This window comes from Mustela lutreola, chromosome 9 (assembly GCF_030435805.1).
Source record: "Mustela lutreola isolate mMusLut2 chromosome 9, mMusLut2.pri, whole genome shotgun sequence".
NCBI classification, from domain to species: domain Eukaryota; kingdom Metazoa; phylum Chordata; class Mammalia; order Carnivora; family Mustelidae; genus Mustela; species Mustela lutreola.
In genome coordinates, this window is record NC_081298.1 from 72,760,666 (window position 1) to 72,774,647 (window position 13,982).

Consider the following 13,982-nt stretch of genomic DNA (forward strand, 5'->3'; position numbering starts at 1 on the left):
TATGGTGTAAGACAGGGGTAGAATTTTATTCTTTTGCATGTGGCTGTCCAGTTTTCCCAACATTATTTATTTAAGAGACTGTCCTTTCCCCCATTGTTTATTTTTGGCTCTTTTGTCGTAAATTAATTGACCATATATGCATGGGTTTATCACTGGGCTCTCTATTCTGTTTCATTGATCTATGGGTCTGTTTTTATGTCAATATCATACTGTTTCAATTTCTAAAGCTTTGTAATATAGTTTAGGCCAGTTTCATCTGATCATTCCAACAGGAGTATAGTGGTATCTTGTTGTTGTTTCCATCTGCATTCTCCTGATGGCATACGTCATAGAACATCTTTTCATAACCTTATATGCCATCTGTACATCTTGGGTGATGTGTCTTAGATATTTGGCCCATTTAAAAATCAGGTTGTTACTTTTCTTTTTGCTGTACTTTAAGAATTATTTTTATATTTGGGGTAATAATCCTTTATTAGGTATGACTTTTGCAATCATTTTCTCCCAACCTGTGGCTTCTTTATTCATTCTCTTGACATATCTGTCACAGAGCAGACCTTTTTTTTTTTTTTAAACTCTAATGAAATACAGCTTATCATTTCTTTCTTTCATAGAGCACAGCTTTGGTGTCGTATCTAGAAAGTTGTTGCTAAACCCTTGGTTATCTGGATTTGCTCCTAGGTTATCTTCTAGGCATTTTATAGTTTTGTGTTTCATGTACAGGTCTGTGATCCTTTTTGAATTAATTTTATATGAAGGTTGTAAAGTCTGCATCAAGATTCATGGTTTCTGTATGTGGGTATCCAGTCACTCCAGAGCCATTTTTTGGAAAAGACTATCTTTGCTCCATTGTATTGTCTTTGCTCTTTGTGAAAAATCAATAGACAATGTTTGCATGGGTCTATTTCTGGGTTCTCTATACTGTTCCACTGGTCAACTTGTCTATTTTTTCACCAATACAACACTGTGTCAATTATTGTAGCTTTACGGGTAGTCTTAAATTTGGGTCTTTTTAGTCTTCCACATTTCTTGTCTTGACAGACCTTTCTAGTCAGTCTTCTACCTTTCTCCTCCAGTATTGTGTTGGCTATTTTGGGTCTTGGTTTCTCCATATAAACTTTAAAATCAGCTTGTCAATATCCACAAAATAACTTGCTGTGATTTTATTGGGATTGTATTGAATCTCTGGATCAAGTAGAGGAGAAATGATATCTTGACAAAATTGAGTCTTCTTACCCATGAATATAGAATATTTCTCCATTTATTTAGCTCTTCTTTGATTTCTTTCATCAGACTTCCTTAGTTTTCATCATGTAGATCTTATACATATTTTGTTAGTTAACATCTAAGTATTTCATTTTGAGAGATACTAATCTAAATGGTATTGTGTTTTAAATTTCAAATTCTACTATCTTACTTCTGGTATAGAGGAAAGTGATTTTGTAAATTAACCTTGTATCCTAAAAGCTTGCTATAATCACTTATTAGTTCCAGGATTTTTAAAAAATGGTTTCTTCAGGGACGCCTGGGTGGCTCAGTTGGTTAAGCAGCTGCCTTCGGCTCAGGTCATGATCCCAGGGTCCTGGGATTGAGTCCCACATCGGGCTCCTTGCTCGGCAGGGAGCCTGCTTCTCCCTCTGCCTCTGCCTGCCTCTCTGTCTGCCTATGCTCGCTCGCTCTCTCTCCCTCTGTCTCTGACAAATAAATAAAATCTTTTAAAAAAATTTTAAAAAAATGGTTTCTTCAGATTTCCTTTTTCTTTTTCTTTTTTTTTTAAAGATGTTATTTATTTATTTGACAGAGAGAGACACCGTAAGAGAGAAAAAACGAGCAGGGGGAGTGGGAAAGGGAGAATCAGGCTTCCCCCTGAACAGGGAGCCCGATGTTGTCGGGCCGGATCCCAGGACTCCAGGATCATGACCGAGCCAAAGGCAGGTGTTTAATGACTGAGCCACCCAGGTGCCCCAACTTCTTTGCATTTTCTACATAGGCAATCAAGTAATCTGCAAACAAAGACAGTTTTATTTCATATATATATATATATATATTTAATATATATAAATATTTTTTCCTTTTTTTTTTCTTGTTGCATTAACTGGGACTTCCAGTATCATGCTGAAAAGGAGTGGGTGAGGGGGAACAACCTTGGTTTGTTCTGATCTTAGTGGGAAAGATTTAGAGTTTTTCACTATTAAGATTTTATTTATTTATTTGACAGAGAAAGAGAGATCACAAGTAGGCAGAGAGGCAGGCATAGAGAGGGGGAAGCAGGCTCTCCGCTGAGCAGAGAGCATGATGCGGGCCTCTATCCTAGGACACTGAGATCATGACCTGAGCCAAAGGCAGAGGCTTAACCCACTGAGCCACCCAGGTGCCCAGTTTTTCACCATTAAGAATGATGTTAGCTATAGGTTTTTTGCAGCTCTTCTTTTTTTTTTTTTTTAAATATTTTATTTATTTATTTGACAGACAGAGATCACAGGCAGAGAGGCAGGCAGTGAGAGAGGAAGGGAAGCAGGCTCCCTGCTGAGCAGAGAGCCCAATGCGGGGCTCGATCCCAGGACCCTGGGACCATGACCTGAGCCTAAGGCAGAGGCCTTAACGCACTGAGCCACTCAGGCGCCCCTTGCAGATATTCTTTATCAAGTTGAGGAAGTTAACTTCTAGCTCTAATTTACTGAAAGCTTTTATCACAAATGTGTTTGATTTTGTCACATGTTTTTTCCGCATCTATTGATATGGTCATGTGATTTATTCTTCTTTAACCTATTAGTGTGATTTATTACATTCACTGATTTTTGAATGTTTAATCAGCTTTGTATACCTGATATAAAACCACTTCATTGTGGAATATTTTTCTTTTTTACATTGTTGGACTTGACTTGTCAATATTTGGTTGAGGACTTTTGCATCTATGTTCATGAGAGATATTCATCTAACAGATACTGTGTCTAACAGAAATGAGTATAAATTCTCATCAAAAGATAGATACTAGACCACTTACACGAGGTACTCAGAGTAATCAAAATCATGGAGACAGAAAGCAGAATGGTGATCACCAGATACCGGAGGGAAGAGGGAATAAATAATATTTAATGAATATAGAGTTTCAGTTTTATAAGATGAAAAGAGCTATGGAGATGGATTTTGGTAATGGTTGCATGAAATTATGAATGCATTTAATGCCACTCAACTGCACACTTAAAAACGGGTAAGGTGGTAAATTTTATGTTAACCACAATTTTTAAAAATTGGGAAAAAAAAGAGAGAGAGATACTAGAATGTTCAGAGAAGCACTATTTATAATAGCCCTCCAACAGGCAATTACCTAAATATCCAACTGTAAAGTGGATAAATTGTTGTATATTCACACAATGAAACACTATACAGCAAGTAGAAAGAAAAAACTATTGCTACATGTAAAAATACGATGTTTAGTGAAAGAAACCAGAAATGAAAGAGTACATATTATATGTTTTCACTTCCATTAAGTATAAAAATAGGTAAAAGTGAATTTGTGCTCTGACAAGTTAGTCTAGTATGTATCCTGGTGGGAAGCGGGGGAGATTATGACCAGAGGAGGGCATGAGGGGCTCTGGGATACTGGCAGTGTTCTGTTCTTGGTCTGGATGTTTGGTTAGCCCGGAAATTCAGTGGGCTACAGGCTAATAATATGTGCACTTTGTGCTATGTAAATTATACCTCAATAAAAAAAAAAATCAGAACAACAAATTTAAAAATAAAAAAATTGGCTTCTGTAGAACCTCTACTTCACAGATGTGTAAATTGAGGCTTGGAAAGGTTAAATGATGAATGCATTGTCACATGATTGTCAAGAAGCAGAACTGAAAATGACCAAGGTGTGGGGGCTGCAAGTGCTGTGCACTTTCGCCTACACCTCAGAGTAACTGTTGGTTATTTCCCGAGGAGATTTAGAGGCTTTCAGTTTGTTTGTGTTGTTTTTCAAGGGCAGGGTGGGAGTGAGTAGTGGGAGCCAGTGCAGAAGTGGACCCAAGAACAACAAATTTAAAGCACCTAGGCTAGAGCTCCGCACAAAGCAGAGCCTTAATAAACACCACGTCTCCCTCACACACGTCCCCCTTCCCAGGGCAAGGAAATGGAGAGAAGTTGAGGAGTGCTGGTGGCTTTGAAGAAGACACTGCTCACGCCACGACAGAGTGACTAGACCGGAGTCTTAAACCTCGTCTAAACCTTGTCTCTAAGGCTAGGGCAAACTCTCCTGGGGATGAGCAAGTGAAGGGAGGGCTTCCAATTTAGGCTAGTATTTTTTGTGATTACTTGCAGGGCAAGCGAGGAGCTGACCTGAGCGTGTGGGAAGGGGGCGGGGGTTTTAATACCTCGATGTCCAAAAACCGCGCGCGCCCGCGTGTGTGTGCGCGCGCGCATGTAAGAGGTGGGCTTCTTTATGTGCTCTGCACTGACATTCTTCTTACTCGTCGCTTCTTTTGTGACCTCTAAGCCAACTTGAGCAGGGCAGAGTATACGCACTGCTCTCTCCTTAGACAAAAGAGGACCTTGGCTCTGAGCTCCTTATAACCTTAGAAACCCGTGTTTTTAGGTCTGGAAGCCACGGGTGTCCCTTTTCCCAGATGGGCAGCAAAGATTTTCCCGGGAAGCGTGCGTGCCAGCCAAGGATTTCACATCATGACAGCGACACCTTGTGGCCAGGCGTGAAAGTCCAGCCCGCCCCCCCTCCCTATTGGCTCCGGGAGCGAGGGGGAGGAGTTTAGGGAGGGTCCAGACCCTGCCCTTTACATACAGCTTCCAGGAGTTCTTAATCCCGAGGCTGCAAGTTCCGCACAACTCAGACCTTAATCACATCCTGTCCTGGGTTGCCCTCTGTTTCATGTGTAATCATGTAAAATCATTTTGTCTACCAAATTATCCTAAGATTTTGAGACTAGGACGAGTGGAATCACAGACATTTTAGATTCGGATGGGAATTTAGGGTCTTCTAAACTGACTCACAGGTTTTGCGGATGGAGAACAAAGATGCTGGGGGGTGACGGGAATTGCCCAGCTACTTAAAAGTGAAGTTTGGAACAGAGCCCAGATCTCCTGAACACTCTCAGTCCAGTGCTTTCCATTTGCACAGAGTCGGGGCCTGACACACAGTGGGTACACCATAAATACCACCTGACAGAGCATTACCCTTGCAACCTTCCTTGCCACCAAAGTGAATTTTCAATCATCATCTCCCACTTCTGGGCCTCTTGAGAGTTCTTATCCATTAAAGTGATCACTTTTGCCATAGTAGGCCCCTGTCTTTTCCATTTATAAAGCACACACGTGGATTCAAGGAAAGAGGAAATGAAAGAGAGATATACAATTTAAAGTCAACATCCCAATCTCTATGTCTGTTCAAACCAAGTGTCTACAGCAGACACCATAGGCTCTAGCTCAGTGCTTCACAAACTTCTGTGTGAATCTAAATCCCTGGGAGTCTTGTTAAAACACATGTTATGATTCAGTAGGTCTGGAGTGGGACCTGAACGTCTGTATTTTTTTAAAAAGCTTTCTTTATGGGGGCGGGGGGCAGAGGGAGAGAGTTCTAAAGCACAGAGTTACACATCAAGGCTCCATTTCACCACCCCGAGATTAGGACGTGAGCCAAAACCAAGAGTCAGATGCTCAACCGACTGTGCCACCCAGGCACCCCAAGCCTCCCCATTTCTAACACGCTCCTAAATGTTGCTGATTCTGTCTTTTGAGGAAGAGAGATGGAGTTAACTACCTCACCCTCGCCCAGGGCTTCTGAGAAGGCCACTAGTCCAACCTGAGCCTCTCCCTTCACCTCAGCCCTGCTGACCTTTTACAGGGAAAAAGAAAAGGAGCTGAAGCAATGGTGAACACTGTAGCTTTTCAGTGAGTCATTTCAAGTCCCTTTCCTCACTCCACCCCCTTTCTCCTCCCCAAGATCCTGCTAGCAGACAATCTAGAGAGAAGGCAAAGTTGAGCCCGACCAAAACACTATACCCAAAAGGGGAGACAGACTTGCTATTGACATACCTTACAATTTTCCCAAGGAATGGCCCTGCTTGGATGCCCTTTTGTATCTGGGTCTTATAAAGCACAGAGTTCTCTTTTTTATTATAAAATATATTTTAATCTATATAGCTTAATTATGAGATATATTTATACATTATGCTTATTTTCATTTTTACTATTCTTTTCCCACCACTTCACACACACACACACACACACACACACAAACAAAAACAAAAAAAAGCAACAAAAAACCATTAATGCTAAATTGAAGAAAGGAAGGAAATGGGAATTTACCAAACCACTGCTTGTGACCATAATTATGAGTATTTTTATACATAACTTACTTAATCCTCACAACACCCTCACAGGAGGGTATTATTGCCCTATGCTATAGAAGAGGACAGTGAAGCTCAGGGATGTTGTGTATATTACCCAGGACCACCCAGCAGTGTTAGGTGCACAGATAATTTTGGTTGAAAAGTTTCTTTCTACCATAATGATAATAGATATTAATATCTGCACTGTGTTTACCGTGGAGCAGACACTGCTCTAAGCACATATGTTAATTCACATAATCTTCACATTAACCTACTCAGTGTGTCCTGTACCCCATGGAAAAATCCCATTTACCACACTAGTAAACCCCGAGTATTTGTTTTCCAACTGGGACTGCCTAGGGCTTTGGACTCTCTTTGTATCTGGCAAAGGCTGGGATCTCCTTGAAGAATCTTCCTCCCCACTGGCTGGAAGTTGAAGGAGTCAGAAAGACTTCGGAGAGTCACGTGCTTCTGCACCGACTGACCGCCCTATCCCACCGTGTCCAGCCCGCCTAAGGCAGAAAGCAAAATGATGGGGTTGGCTGGCAAACTGGGCAAACTCCTACAGGCTAGCCCCAAGAGTCTACTCTGTAGACACGGTATATACATGCTGTGTTTACACACAGGAATCTTTCCTTACTGACTACAAGCTTTTTGTCCTTCTGCATTACTTTTTAACTCCTTTCCTATTTACTTATCATACTCCTGAGTCTCGTTTTCCTACCTGAAGGAGTCCTAACTGTGCAGGTAGCTTCCTATTTCTGTGGGCACAGAAGTTGCAGCCTGGTATACCTATCCCAGCTCTTCCCAAGCTGTGTGACTATGGGCAGCTTATCTGAGATTTTTTGAAGTTTAGTTTCCTTACCTGTAAAGTGGGGATAATGAGGATCTACTTCAAAGGATGGCTGCCTAGGAATAACTTATCATAGGTCCATAAAGGGAAGCTATTTATTAATACAATTCATGAACCCATTCCTTCTGGGCGAATGAACCAGGTGAATGAACTTAAACAAAGGTTGAGAAGGCCGACCTGATACACCCCAGACCAACAAATAACTCCCTTAACTTCTTTAAAAACACACATTTAGACATGTATTCTTTTGGGTGAGAACCAGGTAAAGAAAGAACACTGAAGGTTGTATGGGAAGGCTCCCAGGAAAAACTTCCTCAACTCTGTCGCTTTGCTGGGGCGAGACTCAACTCTGCAACTGATGGTGGGGACAAGCCTCTCAAACCCTCATTTGCCTCAGCCCCAACCTGGCTCTGAATTCAAACCTAGGCTTTCCCTTGGAGACTTCCAGAATGATAGGATGTTTTTTTCTCTCTTTTTTTGAGGGAGTGGGAGAAAGAAGAGGGGCACTTTCTATGAGGAGAGCAAAGTTTACTTATTTTGTTGGCGCTTTTGGAGAAAAAGCTGTTATTGAAACAACTTAAGGTACCATGGTAATACGAGTGTGCCTACTGATAAGACTGTAAACTTCTTAGAAGAAACAAAAATCTGAAAGCAGAAAACTCTTGTCTCTGAAAGGATAATAGACACTAAAATAAGATGATTGTCTTTTATTGGTCTTTTTTATGCTTGTTGTGTCTAATGAATGGGGTATTTGTCTTGAAAACCAATCTATTCTCCAAATCAAGATACATCTGGTTTATTGATTGTAACATCCCTGCTTTTTTTTTTTTTAATGGGTTATGTTGACTTGTAAAAATAAAATAAAATACAATTAACATCATCCATATGCTCAATGCAATGAGCACATGACTTCTAAGTTTTAAACTCCGGGAACTGGGTTTCTAATGTGATTACAATGGGTCGTAAAAGTGGATGAGAGAACTAGTTTCCCAAGTTAGGGTGTCTATTTACCATCTACTGGCATCTCTGACACTTTGGAGTGAGACAATAATCATCCAGGAAGAAATGACTACTGGTGACTCATCAATCTATGAACTTCGCACTAATTACAGTGCCTCAGTTTCCCTACTTTATAAGCTGAAGCCTGCCTCTACGGAGTGTTTGGAAAGCTTAGGGAGATAATAGTCTTTGAGTGCTTTGGAAATACAGAATATATTATAAACGCTGAATAATAATAATAACAATAATAATAGGGAGTCTTTAATAACAGGGGTCCTTTAATAATACTCATCAAGTATAATAACATTACTAACCACTGGGAACAAGACAGAGTGCGTCTCTGTCTTCTTAATCATTAGTTTGTATCATGGGAAATTGGTGGGGGATTGGCGCCTTGTTCAAGTTGCTCATCGTGCCTCAGGTGGCAGAGCCCCTCAGGAAGGCAACTGCTCTCTCCTGGATTCTCCAGGTAACACTTGGTTGCCTTTAGGAAGACACAAGCACCTGCGAATGGGAGGTGGCACGCAGAGGCATTACAGTTCAACTCCCATGCCAGGGAACATGATTTTTTAAACACCCATTGCTAGCTGGTTGGGGAAAGAAGAAAAGGTACCTGGAGACCCAAGAAAGTTGCACGCATGGCGGGCTGGCCCAGGTTCCAGTGTGGCCACCCAATCCTGCCACGAGATGGCGACAATCCAGCTGGAAACGCCTGCCCCGGGGTGGCCCTGTCGGTTTCCAAGCGGGGAAGGGCTTCCTCCCTCAGACACAAAGAAGGGATCTTTCGAGCCAGGAAGAGCCATTTATAGGGGCTACGAGCTGGGGCCTTTGCCGCGACTAAGTCTTCCCGGAGAAGTAGGCCGCTTCCTTCTCACACCCCCCGCTCCGTGGACTTCTACTTCACGGGACTGAAACGCTTGGGGGGATATTGTGCAAAAGCGCCCGAGAAATTCCAGGTTCGACCTCTCCCTCTGCCCAGAGGCGGTCCAGCTGCTTCCCGACCAGCGACATTCCCGGGATTCCGGCAGGGGGAGCGGGTGCTTCCCGGGGCGGAGCGCAGCCAAGCCCGACCGTGTGCTCGGCCCCCAGCCCAAGCCCCGGCTGGGCAGAGCGAACCCCGTCCGCCCCACCCCCAAGCCCCGGGGCCTTGGAGGCACAGGACCCCGGACCTGTGTTCCTAGGCTCTGGATCCGGGCAGCAGCCCCTGAGGCGCTCGCTCGCTGCCGCAGAGGAGCTCGCTCAACTCCTGCTGCACCTTCTGCCTGGGAAAAGTCCGTAGTCCTTCCTGGGTTTGGGGCGGGGGTTCTCTTTGTTTTGTTTTCTTTTGTTTCGTTTTGAATATAAGGAACCGCCACACCCTCGTTTGTCTCAGGCTGGAGTAAACTTGCTTTGAAACATTGCGCTGTTAGGAAACACACAGATTCCGATCTCCAGGTTCCAGAGAATGAGGTTCCAAGGGTGGTGTGTGGAACCCTTCTGGGTTGCAGAGCCCTGGCCTGGCCAGCCTGGCCTCCATCTTCCAACCTTGGGCTTGACTGTCACAGCCATGGGCAGACCCCTGCTCCTCCAGCCCAGGACTTGGCCAGCACTGGCCAGCATGGGAAGGAAGCCCAGAACAACAGGGTCGCTGATCCCTACCTGACCCCAGCCCACCACTTACCTGCTCACCCTTCTGGAGCTGGGGTGGAAGTAATAGTAACAGTGAGCATCGACTGAGCAGGTGCCACACACAATTACCTCATTTAAGTCTGGCACACCGTTATCATCTCCATTTTACAGATGAGGAAACCAAGGCTTAGAGACGCTGAGTCATCTGCCCAAAGCCATATAGTTCTTGAATAGTGGGATTGGGATTTGAATCCAGGTCCACATTTCTCCAAAGCACCAGGCTATTGTACCTCCTTAGTTAGCTACTACAGCTGCACTGGGAGACATCTTAGTTAGCTTAGACACTTAGTTAGCTACTACAGCTGCACTGGGAGATGCACTGCATCAAGTAGAAAGACATACTTGGGGCTATGATTACACAACTGGGGCGGACAACCAGAGACATTTTGGACTCTTTTTGCCTTTAAATGTGTGTTGCAGAACTGGGCTCGCCTAGCCTGCCTTCTCTCCTTCCTTACAGAAATGTTTACTGAGCGCATATTACATAGTAGGGACTTTTCTAGCGCCGAGACATTGCAGTGAACAAGACAGGCCACACTTGAACTGTGTGACCTTGGGCAAGCTGCTTAAAATATGCTAGTTATTAAGCTCTTAGTTCCCATCCCAACCTACCTTCTGTATGCGGTTTTGAAAGGCTGCAGCTGGGACTCTGCAAACTGTATTTCTCCTTTGCTGCTGCTCCCAGTTAAGTTTTGCCAATAGGGGTGCTAGAGGGGGACTTGAGGCAGGGGGAGGAGAGACACATTCCTTGCTTGTGGTCTGCAATCCCTGTCAATCTCACCACAGCACCAGTGGTCTGTTCTGGCCCCCAGTTTCCATGAGCATCCCAATGCAGTATCATCATGCCCCCTCTTCTGCAGTCTGACCCCAGGTTCTGAGTCCCTCCTCCTGCGCCCCCAGATTTTCATAGCCCTGTCTCTATCCTTTGTTTCCCAGTCATGAGGTGGTAGCTGCTTTCTCCATTTACTATCTCTGTGTTATTTTAATGCTCTCTTTTCCCCCCAGTCCTCCAATACCTATAAGCAGGGGTGTGCTGGTAAATATTTAATAACCAGCTCTCCAGAAAAACAAAAAGAAACCTGTTTTGTAATGTGTGCTGATTTTTCATAATATAAATCACTTATGATGGATAGTTTTCAACTACCAACATGACATCCCTGAAATGAAGCTGGTATTGAGGAGGGACAGAAAAAGAAAAATGTTCACCTTTAGCCCAGAAGGCTGAGCTTTATATAGCCTGCAAGTCTCCGATAAGGATCAAATAGGTGCTGGCAGCTGCATTCTTAAAGGGTCTAGTGACTGCCTGTACATCTCACCCATAGTGAATATCGAGCTGAATGATAAGCACCAGAGAAATCTTATGAAAGTCTTTTTACAAGTAGAAATTCTAAGAAGACATTTATGATCTAATACTGGCTTCATTGTCCCCTCCACACCCCTGGGCACTAAGCACATAGTTGCCAAAGTGCAATTCTTTCTGGCCACGGGTCCTGTACCTGTACTATAATAAAAGCATCTTTTTGCACCAAAACATCTCAAGAATTCTTACTTGACCATTCTTTCCCAACCCCGCATCAGTATGAGCAGTTCTAGTATATGAACACCAGCAACCAATTCCCTATAATAAATTCTCTCTGTCAAAGGACCTAGTTTGCTCTCTGTTTTTAAGATTGAGTCCCAACTTAAGCTTCTGAGCACCAATTTTTAAAAAATAGACTGACTACCATTTCTTCCATGTAACTCACAAAGTTGTTGGCATTACCTGAAATGATACAAATAAAATACTCTGAGAACTCTTTTTAAGAATTTGGTTATAACATAGCTCCTGGACATTTCTGCTAGAAGGATATAAAGCTGGAATGATGAAAGTCATCCAATAGGCAGCAAAGTGTTTTCATGACAGCTCACAGAAGTGTCCCACGTGCTTTTAGAACTTAGGGTAACCTCAGACAAGGTGGGGAGCCAAGAGACTCAGAATTAGCAGTGATCATGGCAGTAACTGGGTTGTGATAAGACAGTGTGTGTGCATATGTGTGTATACTTTGTTTTTCAAGGACCCTGGGACTGAATATTGTGCAAATCAAGAAAGTACACAAAGCCAACAGGAAAACAATTGAAATCCTCCAACTAACACCACACACTTGGGGCAGCATAGGATGTATACACATTATACTACTCAGTTATAGAAAGGAAAGGAAATGTCTTAATTTTTCCATTACTGATCTAATTTTCCCAGCAAGGACTCAACCTATGAATAGTGAGAGAAAGAAACAATCTTTAAACTTGTAAATCACCAGTATCTCTATTTGCGTTATCTAGATAATCTCTTCTTAATGACCCAGAGTTCACATAAATGCTGAGTTCTTCTCAGCATTTCTCTCTTGGAAAGATGATGTTTCAGGTAAGTGGGAGCTTATCTGACCTCATGGCACTAGGAGAGAAGAAGACTCAGATCCTCATGACCTCTGCTTCTTAGCCTGGCTCCTGGGCTGGCCTCATCTGTTCTTTGTTTCTCAATGGCACTGGTACCTGAAGTCTGATTTTTTAAAAAGATTTTATTTATTTGAGAGAGAGAGAGCGAGTGGAGAGCAGGAGTGGGGGAAGGCAGAGGGAGAGGGAGAAGCAGACTCCCCGATGAGCAGCAAGCCGGAGATGGGGCTTGATCTTGGGACTCCAGGATCATGACCTGAGCCAAAACCAGAGGCTTAACCAACTCAGCACCCAGGCATCAGGAGTCTGATTTTTAAAAGCGCTATACACTGAGACATCTTCATCCTGACTTGAGATTGGTTATTCCATCAGGCCTCTGCTATTTCATGTCACCTTGCTAAGGAGCTTGGGAACTCCTAGATACTCTGTATGCCATATGCAGGTTGTAGGGAGCCAGGTCTTTGTCTCCCACTTTTCTGCCTTCTTTGAGACCACACTGTTACTCTCCCTCCCTGTTGGATGTAGAAAATTTAAAGGCTGCGCTCCCATAGGCCTGTGGCCTCTCTGAATCACGCATGGGGAATGGAATAATCGAATCCTATTGACTTGGACACATCAGTGCCTAACCTGCTGTCTCTACAGTCTCCTCACCTTGAGGCTCAGCTGGGAAGGAGTGCTGAGATGCCTGATATTGGCATCTGACCATCTCTAGCTTCTCTCCTTTCCCACACTTCTACCTATCCACAATGAACCATCCTTATCATAACCTCCTACTCTGGCTATTATCCACAGCCAAAAATAATGTGCCGTAGAGACACCACGCTTCACAGCTAAATGGCTGAAGGAGCATCTGTCTTCTCTACACTATGTAAGAAACTCATTGATATGGGAACCTCAGTAAGGCTAGGAACTGTGGGTTATAAAGGGTGAAAATATTCTCAAAATATCGTCCATAATTATATAGGTGTACCTCAAAACAATAATCAACAAAAATAGAATACAGTAACATTCTGACCAATGCTCTACCAATAATAAAGTGTATTTTTATAGTTAAAAAATCCCTGGTTCCTCTGCTTCCTAAAGTCATGCATGCTTATTGTAAAACAAATAAACAAAACAACCCAAAAATATATTTCTGAATGTTCAGTGAAGGGAGGAGAGCTCCTCAGTTCTGGGTTGGCCAAAGGCCACTGTTCATGGAACAGCACAGCTCAGAATGAGATTATTCCATTAGAAAGTGCCAGAGTCTGAACAGGGGCTAACTGAGCATTATTCCTTTTAAGCCACTGGGACTCTTCTCTCTTCTTTTGAGACTCAGGTTTCAGTAAGGATATTTTCCCGTGAGTTTGGGAATTATGAACTAAAGAAAAAAAATGTGATCTGGGGACCAGGCTGGAAGGTGGGATATGTATTAGGCCTAGAGGAATCATGGATGCAAAGTGCATACAAAATGTGTGTTACTGTTTCATTCACTCATTCATTCATTCCACAAACAAGGAGCATCCTCTATGCCAGACCCTACACAAAGAGGAAAGAGAAGTAGTTACCGTCCTCAAGAAAGACATCAAGAGACATCTTTCAGGGCCGCAGGTAGAGCCTCGGAGGGTAGCCTGCGGGGAGGGGTGGGTATAATTTCTTCTATTCTAACTTCTGTTCTTTGACAACACCAAATGATGACAGCATTGTGGAGCCACAGGAATTCTCAT

General features: G+C 43.2%; 1 long non-coding RNA gene across 1 annotated transcript; it reads right to left on the reverse strand.

Annotated features, from left to right (window-relative positions):
- Positions 1-8,436: 8,436 nt before the first annotated feature.
- LOC131807898 (uncharacterized) lies at positions 8,437-9,475 on the reverse strand. Its single transcript, XR_009344616.1, has 2 exons — positions 8,792-9,475; positions 8,437-8,682 (listed from the first exon to the last, which is right to left on the reverse strand). It is a non-coding gene; the product is annotated as an uncharacterized LOC131807898 (long non-coding RNA).
- Positions 9,476-13,982: the final 4,507 nt, after the last annotated feature.